Source organism: Bombus pascuorum, chromosome 6, assembly GCF_905332965.1.
Source record: "Bombus pascuorum chromosome 6, iyBomPasc1.1, whole genome shotgun sequence".
NCBI lineage: Eukaryota > Metazoa > Arthropoda > Insecta > Hymenoptera > Apidae > Bombus > Bombus pascuorum.
This window is the reverse complement of record NC_083493.1, coordinates 844,122-857,248: the sequence shown is the minus strand read 5'-3', so window position 1 is coordinate 857,248 and position 13,127 is coordinate 844,122. Positions and strand designations below refer to the sequence as shown.

The 13,127-nt window shown below is 35.9% G+C and overlaps 1 protein-coding gene across 1 annotated transcript in view; it reads left to right on the top strand.

The window, feature by feature from the left end:
• LOC132908340 (lachesin-like) overlaps nucleotides 1-13,127 on the top strand; it is a 205,064-nt gene that overhangs the window by 110,613 nt on the left and 81,324 nt on the right. The window lies entirely within an intron of this gene.

The following is a 13,127-nucleotide window of genomic DNA, read 5'->3' as shown; positions in this document are numbered from 1 at the left end:
AAGTAGAAAATGTACGGAATGAGAAAAAGTCTGGTAAGCAATCGATAGAGATCGTAAAATGAAGGTTATAAGTTTAACATACACAAACGTAGTATAGCGACATAAAGCAAGTTACAAGACTCAGATTACGGAACTAGATAGTAAGCTTAAAGTGAGTGAAGAATATTCGACAAATAAAGTCTTAATATGCTTCGTCCACAAATTTTAATGTAAAAATGCGAAAAACTTCTTCTCTTCATTGAAATAGTAAGATGATATGGGTAATATATTGTCCACCTTTTACAGTAATACAAATTGCACATGGATTACAGTATAAAATTGGTTATAATATAAAGCGTGTCAAGTAACCGTGTCACGTATGTTTAACATTCTTCAAGAAGAAAAATGAACCGTCCGTTCCTTTTGACTAGCTTTTCCGACATGGATTTCTAAATTACATTCACGAGTACCATTATTCTCGACTTATCACGAACATCTTGAATTCCAATCTATTAAAAGTTTACATTACGGTTTTCTATTAAAATTCGAGCTCGTTAATCCTGTGTGCCGTATACTCGACTAAAATAGCGAATATCTTAAAAACAAGAAAATAATCTTATTACGTTATATTCGTACGACTATTTTCAACACTTATAAAATTTTTATCAATTACTTTTCCATTACTTTACTATCATTTAATAGTTATTTCACCATTTCATTACTATTTCTTCAGACATTAAAGATTTTTATTAATTCATACCAAAGACGGATACGTTCGACAGTTCTATTAATTGAATTTTTCTAGGCTGCGATTAAAGCAAACTTTCGTAACGGCAAGTTCCACGAACTCCCGTTGCGTTCAATTCCCTTGCTTGCGAGCTTTTTCTATTGCGTAATCGATTAAAGTTTAATCTGGCCTGGAGATCGACGCAGGGAAGCTGACCGTGTTCGAACAAAATATAATCGATCGGGGATCGAGGAAACGCTATAGAAGGATATAGAATTCTCCTGTCGAAGGCGTTCCAAGTTCTCTCACGTTCCACGTTTTTGTCGGAACAGTGTCTTTTGGCTATGCCTTGCTACTTGTTAAAACGAACGTTATCCTTTGATACATTTTTTCATACAGTTTCCTCCTACAAGTTGTCAAGTGATTACCACGCGAAGAATGTTCCCAATAAGTATTGACTATTTTTGAAATGACGAATAAAAAGGAATAAACTATCAGTTGATTTTTCATTTATTTGATGTAATCATTCACACATTAAAATGTTATAAATACTTTTAATTGTCTGCTTTAATACGTTCTATCGAACAGATTTGGCTCAATTTATGAATGTGTTTTATATTTATTAAATATTTATTACATATTGATCATAATGCTCACTAAGTACAGAAATGTTAGTCCTAATAATAAACAATGAAATTTTATAATACGGAAAATAATAAAATGTTCCAATGAATATAATTTGAATTCTCATATACAAGAAGTTGAAATGTAATTTTAATTAAAACATAATTTTTCATTACACGCCATATATTGCAGGTATTTCGATAATTCATAGAAAAATTGAACGTCAATCATGTTCTGCGGAAAATGAAAATCCATCGGGAACTGTTCAAATTAAAAGTAATTTTAATTTCAGACGTTTACCATTGTTTCATTGGAACTGATGTCTCTGGAATGATATTTAAAATTTAAAATACATGAGTGACACAGTGGCAGCTGCTTTTATTGTTATTTCAGAGAGAAAATTTGTAATAAATTACTCTATAATTTTTAAGCTTCGTAGAGTTTAATTAAGGTCAACGTTGCTATTAAAGAATCAACAAATTTAAAAATTAAACATTTGAGAAAGAAGAACATTACATACTAAACGTTTGAATTACAACAATACTTATAAAAGAAACCACTTGACATTTTGTAAAACGACAGAAAGAACTAAACTTGGAAAAACTCCGTACTTTTCTCATACATTCTCCTTCGTTATAATAATAATATTATCCATAATAACAATAATAATATTCTTTATATATCTTTCATCATACGATTAACCTCGTGTTTCTGATAAACCACCGATCGAAATTCCATACGTCAATTTCGTGATTCCGACAAACTTGGTTGAAACGGCAATCGCTGGCCACGCCAGCAATTAATTATCGTTACCAATCGCGTCGACAAACAAAATTTTTAACGGTAAAAGACGGAGGTTCTAGGAAGGTTCTAGGAAGGTTCTAGGAAGAAGCAGTGGTATTGGGCAAACGGGAATGAAAGTTTTCTCGGCGAGATCGAGGCGGGCGCAGGTGCAGCAGTCGAAGTCGTGGCGGCGTCACCGCGTAAGAATCGTCGAACAAAAGGAAAGTTTCGTATGCCTGGCACGTATCTATTGTCTCACCGGCATGTCATCCGTCTCTGCAACGGACGTAGACGAATGAATCAAAAGGAAACACGGAGTTCGAATTATCGAGTCGGCTCGAGTTAGGAAGATCCAGAAACAGTACTATAAAACTCGATGGTTAAAAAGCTACAGCAAAGGTACGACGAACGGTTCGTTTAATCGTCACTCAGACAAAGACGGCACTCTCTGACGACTTTTCTTGCATCGTCGATTTCGTAAATTTGCATTTCAAGAAACGATTTTAAGTGAAATGGGGTAATTAAATGGTTTTTGAGTGATTAGAAGAAACGAATGTTGAGGATTATTTTTAAATACGAATAACCGAGAAATCGACAAATTTTCTTTAATAGTATTTTCTGACGAATAGTTTATGAAAACCGGTAATTTCTTTGAAACGTGCGACTGATAGTAGTAAAATGGAAAATTAGTTTATGTTAGGCCATCAAACCCTATCCTCAGCAATCAAATGAAACTTAATAATCGCGACAAAGTTCAGCGCGTTCGACCGAGCCATCCAGGTTCGTAGTCACGGCACGTTTTCTTCTCGTAAGAGTATTCGGTAGCCAGACTTTTGTCAGCGAGCGAAAGAAGAAATAGACGAATGAATCTAGGAATACGTCGTCGGTCGGGAAAGCGGTTCGTGCTAGGCTGGCAATCGGCTTTTTATCACGGCCTCGAGTGCAGTACATTCCCGGAGCTCCTGCTCCGTTGGTCATGCTGGCTCCGTAAGGCACCATAAAATTACCATATAAGGTCCTGCTTTCCATTTGCGGACGAACAGTCAAGGATCACGCGCCGGCCTTTTCTTTCTATTTCGCCATTTCCTGTCGTGCTTTTCTATTTCCTTTTTACGAATGCTTCGTCGACGCGGACCTTCTCATTCGTTTTTTCGAACATCCAGAGCGGTTCACGACACTTTGTTCTGAGGAAAAGTTAAGTTTTAACAGGTAAAACTTGTCTCGATGTGTCACCAGATTTTTCAAGAGTCAGACGCGAATAGGAAGAGATCTTTATGAACGTATTCCGGCGGGAGACATTTTTTCCCGCTTTGCATAGAATTTATTTAAGCTTCGCGTAAAGGTGGCTACCTTTTATTCTTCCATAGATTTTGATTTGTGATAACCTCTCATTGAGAAATATCGTATTATATCTTGGGTGGAGCTTTTTTATTTCTTGCTTTTCAAGGAATGGATGTTCATATCGTAATTATCGTACAGAAAAGTTGCAGAATTTTAAAAATATTTTAATCATGCATTAACAAAAGAATTATTATTCTAAAAAGTGTATAGATTAATATTTCTTGTTAGAAAACGGAACAACTCATATGCGCCGCGGTATATAATAAGTTCACGGAAAGAATATCGTGATTGGCCAACTGGAAACGATACGACGTATGCAGAGAAAACTTCCGTGACAGGACTTTGAGACTGTCTTTCCTCTGTCTTGGTTCGCTGTCCTCCTTGATATATCCAATTTCATTCTGGATCTCAGAGAATAGCTTAGGATTTTGCTTTTCTCCGGCACGGTATGCGTTTCTCTTTGGCTTAGGTTATATTCTATGCGCTTTGCATTTCACCCCTCCTTTTCTTTTTATTCACACAGCACCATTCGTGTCGCTACCCATGTTTAAACTTATTTTAAGTATTCCTCGGTGAACACGGATTTCTCTGTGCGAATACTGCCATGTATCCTTTTCTTTAATTCTGTTGTTTTTGTCGCTGTATACATGCTATTGCTCAAATATATACAATGTATGGATAAGGATATGTAGATAATAATATATACGTTATCAAGGAGAAGAAAAAAGTGAAAGAGATGCGCTGACATATATTACGAATAAGAACTTCTATAAAGTGTCGATGATTTCACCAAATTGGCTGCATTTAACGATGGCCACGAAGCAGTACGTCGAAACATCCGATCGTGTTCTTAATGTTCTACGGAGCTTCTGAAATCGATCATGAAAGATACAGAATATAGAATATAGGACGACGCCATGAATAGTAAAGCAAACGTGCGTTTAATTGTTAAGCTTCCGTAAATGTATCGGGCAATAACTTGTAAGAACTTGTAATGTAAATTGTTACATAAAAATGTAACGGACTTAATAATATTCATTCCTATACGACACAAGGAAAGGGGGTGAGGTGAAATTCTCGACGGAAATGAACAGTGGTTTGTTTGAACCACCTTTCTTACAACTAAAGCTCACGAATTGCGATTAAGGGGATCTAAAAGGAACAGCGACATTGGCACATATCTAAATACACTAACAAAATTTCAATATTATGTTACAGTGGATTGTAAATAAGTGATAAGAGACAGAATACCTGAATAATTATCAATTATTAATGACAATTATAAATGAAAATTCTATAATATCAATTTTGCGATTGTGAAAGATTAATCTAAGAATTAATTTTTATGAATTGATACCTTTCTGCATAATGTAATCTAAATAATTTTGAGTGCTTTATTACAGAATTGATATACGAGATCGTTGATAATGATATACATTATTTAGATTAATGTTATACCTATAACGCAGATTATATCGATCCATGTTACCACATGCTAAATTAATCTTGTATGACTAGTGATGTTTACGAGTGTTAAATCCGCAATTAATACTAAGTTTAACTGGTTAGATGCGCTTTAATTAGAGATGTCTGTTAATCAAGGATCTGTAGTCTAAAACTTCCACTTATATGTTGGCCAAGGAACGCAGAATATTCTCTCTAATAAAAATAACAGCCTCACTGATCAATAATGTATAAAAATTTCATAGAAAACTCATATTAATTAATTAGCATATATTTTGATCCTTTCTACCATGTACGGTTACAAACTTTTAAGTACAACTCTAGCTATTTTAATAACATAAAATAATAAAAATGAAGCACTAAGTAATTTGCTATACATGATGATTCGATGCATACACGATTGAAAGATTCCGTCGTCCTTAAAATACATTATCATTCATACAGGAAGCCTTTTCCGCACGAACTCCATGACTCGTGTCAGACCATCAATCTTTAATCTAATTAAAACAGCTCTCCCCTTTTTCCTTGAACGTTAATTAGATTTTAATTTAATGAATCTCCAACGTGCGCGCATCTTTGTCAATTTCTCTTTATTACTTGTGATGGGTACGTCATAAGCATCCTTTTTCTCTTCCATGGCTCCGACGCCGCGTGAATATAGCAAATATTTAGGAAACTACTACGGATATTGTTTCTCTATTTCGTTTTTTGGACGACGCTGAATCGCTTCGTTTGTTCTGTACAGTTGATATCGTATGTTTTGTTCGTAAAACGCGAGTTATTTGACGGTGAGACGGAGGGGTTTTGTTTATTTAAAATTATGTTAAATATTATAAAAGCTTACTAAACAAGATGGAGGAAATACAGTTGGTTATATAGAATACACATAGTACCTTTTATGCAACGAATTAGTTCCTTTTTCGCAAAAACAAACTCGCTTTTTCCTGGATCGGATTCAAGAACAGCCTCACAATCAGGTACGAACGTCGCGGGAAGATAGATCAATCACTTAGCATAATTTCACAAGAACGTTCATTACTACCAACGAATAATTTTCCTTGCTGCCTTCTCCACATAAATCTCACCAAGTGTCATTGCCAATTCTTTCCTAAACGTTTCACCATCTTTGCACCCCGATCAATGGTATTCCCTACTTTTTCTTCCCTCGACCTCTACATCTCCGCAGCCATTTTTGTATCAGGAAATTCATGAGAAAAGAAACAAAGTTGTCATCTGGTATTTTTACAAGGCCCTTGGAGCACCGCGAGAATGGTAAAATTTACGTAAATCGTGCGAAAGAGGCGAGTTGAACGACCATTCAGCGCGGTTTCCGCAATTTTTCATCCTGGAAACTCTCAGACCGTTTCTTTTGCCCCTTCTTCCTCCTTGGTCTTTTCCGTCTTCCTCTTCCCTTAGCTCCGTATGAATTTGACTGTGTCATTACGTAGCTCTACCCCGCTGTCTGCCGTCATCTTCCTCCCTCAACTCCCTCGCATCTCTTCTTCATTCCTCCTTCGAGCAAGCTGTTCCTTTTCTGACAATCTCTAATCCGTGCAAGATGTTGCTATTCTCCAACTGCTCGTCTCCCCTCTGATGCGATTTAAAGCGTGGAAAAGCCAACCTTCGTTCGCCGAAATGAGAGGGAAGTAATTACTAACCTCTGAAATAATTATCCTGTCGCATCCCTTCCGCGGATGTGTTAGTCCCCGTAGTTGGGACCTATTTTATTCATCATTGTTATCACCTTTGGCTTTTACCTTTCTACTTTTTTTCTTGATGGAACAAAGGGGTGAGTCATCCAGTAGGATATAAAAGGTTGGTTGCAGATTATCACAGGACAATACGGTGGAGATGTATTATAATAAGTTAATGTTGGGTTAAAGGATTGTAGTTGTTGTTGTTCCGCTCCAGTTTGATACGTTCTTTCATTTGGCGTGTTTTCTTATCCGCGAAGGTGATGATAGATGAGATCTGTTTTTCGACTAATTTAATTAATGCGAACAATAGACAGCCGGATTAACCAACTATCTCTATTGAATTTAATAGAAGAATAAAAATTCACTTTTATAGTAAAGATTATCTTATATCAGATTATAAAAATCGCGACTTTATTCCCATTGTTAACAATCGAGCTATTAAATTAGAACTTAACTTAGTAAACATTGATTTATTAAGGCAATTATTCTCAAAATGATTGGTTACCGTGCGTAATATTGTAATCAATATTTACAGAATATAATTTCTCGGATATCAATATCATAATTCTGCATAAATTCATAGTGTAAATAGGTCAGGCAATCAAAGAAATTAATTGGATATACAATATATTACTTTCGCATAAATTTTCATTCTGACTGGAAAATAATTTTTACTCTCATAATTTTCGCTATATTCAGTTACATAAAATAATCGATATATAAGATTGTTCCATTTACCTATATATATTGGATAGTTTTAAGGAGCGTTCAAGCGATCAACATTATTGCCAATATTAGTGTCAATATATTAGTGTCAATAATTATCGTACTTAAAAAACCCTTTAAACGATCAATATATTGTCAATACAATGTTAAGAATATTAAATATTGACAAAAATATTGATCGTTTCAATACTCCTTTATGAATAATACGGGCAAAACTACGTGAGATGAAATTTTCGATTTACTGACTTTAATACAGATTTTTAAAGGATTATAATACATTTTAATCTAAACAGTGCAATAGCCTGAAGCGATAAATTTAAGTTAAAACAATCCAATACTTCATTAGATTAATTACAATGCCAGTCGATCATATGTAAATATCTCCAAAAAATGTTCACCAAAGTGAAAAGATAACGTTATAGTAACGACAGAATATTTGCGACAACAATGGGTTATTAAAAGCAACGAAACGTGAGAATAACGTTGTGGTTGAAAGTTGCACTACGCTGTCACTACAAAGCCGAGCAATAATTCTTTTGTTGTTATTCTAATTTTCAGCGCATTGATTAGCATACTGTTATATTTTTTACGTGGATTTTAATAAAACGTGGCGGTCGCTGCCATTGGAAGTAAATTATTCATTTTTTCATGTTTTTGCGTGCTGTAACTAAATCGATCATCAGCGCACCATTATCAGCCGGAAATAGTAACGCGATTATTGGAAAATAATTACAGAACTTAATTGATTTTCATGCAAATATGTAATGAAGTTAAAAAGGAGAAAAGATAAAATAATTTTTTTGCCACGAATGCTCTCCGAGTGAAAATCGAATTTGTTGAGAGAATAACATCAACAATTTCCATGTTGGTTAAATTTTAGTATTATATCTTTGCATTTGAATCATTTTTTAAACAAGAGCAATGGCATAAAAGTCGAATCGCGATTGGAATTATTTTCGCACGATTACTTTTTCCTTACAATTTTCTACCTTTTCAAAGATATAGTAAGTTGCATCCGTGATATGCTGGATGAAAGGATATACGAAAAGACATACAGTCGTCAACGGGTTGTATTTCGTATTCGAGCGTCGTCTGTTCGAAGCGACTCGTGTGTCTATCAGTGACGTATGTACGTGTTTAAAAACGCTCAAGTGACTGTTCGAGCGTGACTCTTTATGTTTATTTTCTGAAATATTTGCACGAAAACGTAGATAAACGTGTAAATTTAATGTACTTTGACAGAATAAAATTTGAGAACCTAAGTGATTCAAATACTACGGTACCTTCATGATGATCCCATCAACCAACAAAAGAGCTCTTAAATCTAGAACTAATCTAGAACTCGAAAAAAGTACCATCAACCATAGACTATAAGATTACAGACTTAACATTTTGAAATACGAAGATACGTCGATAGTAGAACGAGTTGAAATAAAGAAGCTGCGCATGGCCAAAAATTCCGTATTCGACGAAAGTCCTAGAATAAAGTCATAAGGGTGTTGGGACACGAATATAACTGTTTATATGCATATACCTCTGCCAAGCTTTCTCGTTACGTAAGCATACTGCGTACCAGCGCGGCCCTTTGGATAAAAAGAACCCCGAAAGAGGGATCGAAACGGCTGCTTAGGATGAAGTACTTTTCTCAGAAAAAAAGAGAAAAATATCATCTTCTTGCGAAAAAAAAAACTTAAGGGACACTGTCTCTGTTCCGATCGTCTTGTGATCAATCTTTTATAACTCGGTAAAAAAATTCCTCAGATTTGGTTAACCAGAAATGTTAGATTTAAACTATAAAGCACCAACATCTCAAGTTATATACTTAGGTTCATGTTTGCTGATATGAATAAATAGAGTTGCAAAATAAAAGAAAATTATTTCATCGAATTTTGAGGTCAGTCCATGTTACACAATAAAAATAGACATTCAGACATTTAAAAAAACGCGTTTATCGAATATCAACAATGTTTCTATCAAACTTCGTAGCTGAAGCTTAATCGATATAAACATACTAATAACCTTTACAGATCACCACAATTTATTCAACAGCTTGTCTATCATAAATAGATCATAACGGCATTAAAAATTTTCAGTCCACTGAACACGTAAACGTGTAGAAAATTTCAGTAAAATTTTCCTATTAGAAAATCCCGCATAATCAAAACTTTTCGTTATGTTAAACTTATGTGAAACATTATTTTTGTAGTACTTGCATCAAAACCTATCTCCGCGTCTTAAATCTGCGGATAAGAAATTCCGCGGTACTAACAAAGTAGCAAACAATGCGATATAAATATTTATGTTCCTTTTTCCGCATGACATACGTTCACCCCTTTTGCGACATCAGTCCATGCCCGAACAGTTCGTGTCCCTCGTGAAATAATCTAATGAAACTTTTTAATGTACCTACACGAACATGCTGCGTGTGTGCGTTTTCATCCACGTGATTCATATATTGAGTTCGCGAGAGGTGAACAAAGAAGAGAGTAGCGCGAAGGTATTCTTGAACTCTTCCATTGAACTTTTCCATTTCACGTCTATATCGGTGTTTGATTTTGTACCTTTGTCGAGGGGGCGTAAAGTAGAGCGGTCAGCGCAACGGAAGTGCACTTTATAAAAGTTACATTAATTCTGCTGAATTAATTAAAAACGACAGGAGTGGCACGAACTACGACGAAACGCGACATCTTCGTTCATACTTTATATTCCGTAATTCCTTACTGTGCTTCGTCAGCTTAAACGTTTTCAAATCTGTTCCTGGTCGAGATTTGAAGGTCATAATGAAAGTAAAAAGTTACTCTTTTGTTTGATAAATATTTGTAGCGACACTCAACAGTAAACTTTCCAACGGTTTCTGTCCCGTAGCTCGCTACATAAAGACCCTATTCTTCGGACAAGATGATTACCAGATATCGATACATCCTCACAAAATATTTTCAGCTAGCCTAAGGACCTGCTATAAATCCTAGGATTTAGTTAGCTAAGATTCTCCAAAGGGACAAACAGTCTTTCTCTTAGCAGTCCCTAAACCTATCACCTCCTACGGGAAGATAGGAGAAATCTGCTTTTCTCACGTACGATGCTTCCCGCTAGCGACTTTCTTTCAAAGGTAGTTAGCATCTTTTTCCAACCACCAACACAAAATTAGCCAATTAACAACGACGTCCATTTCCCTCACTTTCCAAACCAAGGCTTTCCTTAACGAATCCGATGATCTCGTATCCTTAGACACACCTCATCACAGTTTCCCTTCGCGGCATCATCGTGACGGAAAGTCAGTCGTTACATATCGGTCCGAAGCAATAGTTGGCATTTCGTAATAATTGATCAGAGTTCCTCGGCATCTTAGGCAATCATCATCCGAACTTATATCGCGCATTAAAACGCATCGACCAAAAGTCGAACTTGTAATTGCGAATCGCGTACCGCTAATAATAATAATCGCGAGTTCTAAGCAAAGTGTACACATAGAATATATTATAATAAATATCTATTGTTAAATATACTCAAGTGTTTCTTCCTATCACTATCACGGCCCATCACCTCATATTCTTAACACAATAAAATACTCGATGCTCTTCAAATTTTGAAATGTTTTAATTCTTTAAATGTCAGCTATGCAAATGCTTAAACTTCCAAGTACTTATCGATGAAAAGCTCCTAACACTCGAATATTTAAATATAACTTTAAAATTTCGAACATTGAAACGTTGGCACGTTTAAAATGTGAAAATGTTCGCATATCCATACATTCGAGCGCTCCAAAGTTTCGGAAACATCCCAGCATCCTACTAGTCAGAAACAGCCCTTCCGCTTCTTCGGACAACTTCTTTCCGCAGATATAATTTTGAATCACAGCGCGCGTTCAAATCGTTCGACGCATTTGTCCACATCCATTTTTGTCGGCGTTGGTATCAGGTCACCGAGAAATTTGTAGCTCGATAGTGACGTGCGTCGCATCACGGTTCTGAGCATCTTATTTTTAAACCGATACAGGGATAATCTTTTTGGAGTTTTCGCTAGACAGACATCTCGATACTAGAATCGATTAATCGACTGGTGATACGGGAATTATGCGATGAGTTTGATGCATTTACCAACGCATGCCTGACTTGATACGGGCTTGAATTATTGCGCACGAGCCGTCTGACACGTGTGCGTGCAGTTATCTTCACAGAGATGTGAAAACGCATACGCACGTTTAACGTTAACGGTATCGTCGTGCTTGGATCCGCGATCGGATACCAATGGTATCACCTTAATTGAATAGGCTTGTTTGACTCGATTATGCACATCGTGTACGTGTGGGTGGATCTATTGTAAGGTAATTGTTGTGAATGGATTTGGAAAATTGATTTATTAATGTATCAACTGAATAACGTTGGCTACTACGTTGTTTGAGGTTCTTTGTATATGGTTTCCTTTTTATTTTGTTTTTCTAAATGGAATATTCAATTTGTTTATCTTGTATACATAGAATACGTATATCTTGAAAGTCGCATTTATTTGGCGACAATTTTAATAATTTAAAATACAGATTTTTGTATACACACATTAAAATAGAATTTCGATATAAAAAGAAAAATGCTACAATGTAAAAAATGAAATGGTAGATGTGCGAATCATATACGACGAAGAATACATTAAACGCACAAAGTTAAAACATTAGGTATATCGTGAATAAATTAGTGTAAATTGAAACATTGCAGAGAATCGTTGCATGAAATAGTAATAACATACATTGTCGATATCTTTATTTTCATTGCGATACGTTTCTACCTAGCATATCAACCTTATTATAAAAGCGTTCATACGAAAAAGTTTTATCAGTCTTCATATACATCAAGTATTTAATGCACAAAAAATTTAATTTTACAATTAAAAGTTGTTTGAGTAAAAGTCATATGTCGCGTACGTTGCGTCAGTTTGCCATATAGCCAGGTTCGGTTCATGGTGAAAAATATTACAAGATCGTCAAAAATTAGCCATTGCAAATAAATGTTCTTCTAGAGAAACTAGATGTTGAATTCGTTGTAACTAGGCTTCCGTACTCGAGATACCAGAGCATCATTTGAAAACAAAATCGAGCATTATCGTTTCACCGATTCGTTGGAATCCGACTTATTCGAGGGCTACGAGGACAACGAACGAGAGAGAGGAGAGTATGGAGCAAGGGAGGGAGGAAGAGAGAGAGAGAGAGAAAGACAGAGAGTGAGAGTGAGAGAAACGAGCAACGGACGATTTGTCGTTTGGATCGTCCGGCCGGATACGATTCGAAATGCAACGCGGCCAGCATCGGCACGAGAGGGTATCATTCGCAATTTCCGAAATATATTACACGGCTCCGTCCCCGCGGATGATCGGCCCGATTTGTCCCGCTCTTCATCCGTTCCCAATGCCTGCCACCCTCTGGTGGAATCGTTTCTCACTCGCGGCATTTTCTCAATTCCGACCCCCGTCATTAAGACGATGAAAATCGTAATGGGAGAAATCTGCGTACAGGGGGAACCGTAATCGGTTTAATGGAAATTTTTTGCTACCCACGCTAATGGGGCGGACTAAAACAAAAGCTGTGACAGGATCGATGTAGTTTCTATGTCGGACTGCACGGTTTACTTCCTTTTTTTGGTTGCAAAACGAAGTTAATCTCATTGGTACACCAATCTAATCGCGAATATTATTCGATAATTAAGATCCCTAGTTTAATCACAGGTAACCTTTAATCTTTAGTGTTGTAAATCTCGACCACTTTTGTATATTTTATAGAGTAATTTCGAGTTTGTATT